This window comes from Carassius carassius, chromosome 50 (genome assembly GCF_963082965.1).
Source record: "Carassius carassius chromosome 50, fCarCar2.1, whole genome shotgun sequence".
Taxonomy (NCBI): Eukaryota; Metazoa; Chordata; class Actinopteri; order Cypriniformes; family Cyprinidae; genus Carassius; species Carassius carassius.
The window spans coordinates 20531127-20533285 of NC_081804.1; the positions used below are offsets into that span (position 1 = coordinate 20531127).

A 2159-nucleotide genomic window follows, 5' to 3' on the forward strand; every position below is an offset into this window, starting at 1 on the left:
AATAATCTTGATGAAAAAAAAAAATGAAAAAAAAAAAAGTTTCTATGCCCGATCTCGAAATCTAAGCAGGTTTGGGCCTGGGAAAACCAGTTGCTATAAGATTTTGGGTTTCTTCCCTACTCATATATTGCTATGGTGATTAGAGTGGCCGATTTTTAAATAGCCCTTTCTTTGCAGCAACCCTTGCTTATGGCCATACCAACCTGGCTATGCCCAGTCTCGTCTGATCTCAGAATCTAAGCAGGTTTGGTCCTGGTTAGTTCTTGCAAGGGAGACAGCCTGGGAATACAAGGTGCTGTAAGATTTTGGATTTTTTCACTAATTATCTTATAATCTAGCAAAAAAAAAGTTCATGTCCGATTTCAGAAGCAAAGCAGATTTGGTCCTGGTTAGAACTTGAATGGGAGATGGCCTGGGAATACCAAGTGCTGTAAGCTTTTGGATTTTTTCACTAATTATATAAGAATCTAGCAAAAAAAAATTGTATGTCCGATTTCAGAAGCAAAGCCAGTTTCGGCCTGGTTAGTATTTGAATGGGAGACCGCCTGGGAATACCGTGTGCTGTAAGCTTTTGGATTTTTTCACTAATTATCTACTAATCTTGATAAAAAAAAAGAAAAAAAAAAGAAGAAAAAAAAGTTTCTATGCCCAATCTCGGAATTTAAACAGGTTTGGGCCTGGGAAAACCAGTTTCTATAAGATTTTGGGTTTTCTTCCCTACTCATATAATGCGCTGGTGATTAAATAGCCCTCTCTTTGCAGCAACCCTCGCTTACGGCCATACCATCCTGGCTATGCCCGGTCTCGTCTGATCTCAGAATCTAAGCAGGTTTGGGCCTGGTTAGTACTTGAATGGGAGACCACCTGGGAATACCTGGGAATACCAGGTGCTGTAAGCTTTTCGTTTTTCTTCCCTACTTATGTAATGCACTGGCGATTAAAGTGGCTAATCTTTAAATAGCACTCTCTTTGCAGCACTCTTCGCTTACGGCCATGCCATCCTGGTTATGCCCGATCTCATCTGATCTCGGAAGCTAAGCAGGTTTGGTCCTGGGAAAACCAGTTGCTATAAGATTTGGGGTTTTCTTCCCTACTTGTTTAATGCTTTGCCGATTAGAATGGCCGATCTTTAAAAGGCCCTCTCTTTGCAGCATTTATCGCGTACGGCCATACCAACCTGGTGGCGCTAGTGAGCTACACAGGAAGTGACTTGGCAGTTTGTAGAAGGTAGTAGGTGAGAGAGGCTCACCTTGTATTTTTTGTTTTGTTTTATCTGAGTATAGATTTTTTTTATTTTGCATCTTATAGATTTTTGTTTGTTATAGTTTTTACACTTCCCAGCAGCAGTTTGCTGTCTGGAGAGTAATTTTTTTTTTGTTTGAAAAATGGATGGATTACATGGCAAAGAAGTGGACATAGCAGGAGGAAGACGAGTGCTAACAGACAAAGAAATGGATAAAGGACAACAAGATGGACAAGGACGAATGGATTATAACAACAGGATTTATTCTAAAGAGGCTTTGGTAATTGTTGACATGGCGGATCAGAGAGATGCAAGAGCAGAGGACATTATCAAAGCAGTGAACGAAAGGATTGGAGGAGGAAAGATTCTAGCAGTCAGACCAAGGCAAGGAAAAGAATATGAAATTACACTGATAAACAGGGAGGCGTGCGATGGATTAGATGAAAGATTAATGATAAAAGGAAAACTGTGTGAGATTCGACAACTGAAACAAGGGAGTATGTGGTTTCTTTCATACATTTGCCAGCCTATATTGAGGACTCTGACATTTTAGACAAATTACAAAAGTGGGGCGTAACACCTGTTTCAGACATCAGAAGAAGAATGTATCCAGGCACAGACATTGCGGATGGTACAGGGTACCTAAGGGTGAAATTCCCTAAAGAAGTAGTGTCCCTGCCATACAGTACAAAGTTCGATACGGAGGAGGGAACACAGTATTTCCGGATCATGCATGATCGTCAGGTTAAAACATGTCGATTGTGCATGAATCCAGGACATGTGTTCAAAGACTGGGACATTTTGCAAGGGATTGCGATGCAATTAAGTGCATTTAAATGCTAAATGTAGGGGGCAATGTTTTATATGAGAGAGAAAAATAGGGGGGGGGGGTATTTAATCAGTTTGGATCTAGAGA

The 2159-nt window shown here is 40.6% G+C and overlaps 1 pseudogene; it reads left to right on the top strand.

Annotated features, from left to right (window-relative positions):
• The first annotated feature begins 770 nt into the window (after positions 1-770).
• On the top strand, positions 771-899 carry LOC132133857 (5S ribosomal RNA; annotated as a pseudogene).
• Positions 900-2159: the final 1260 nt, after the last annotated feature.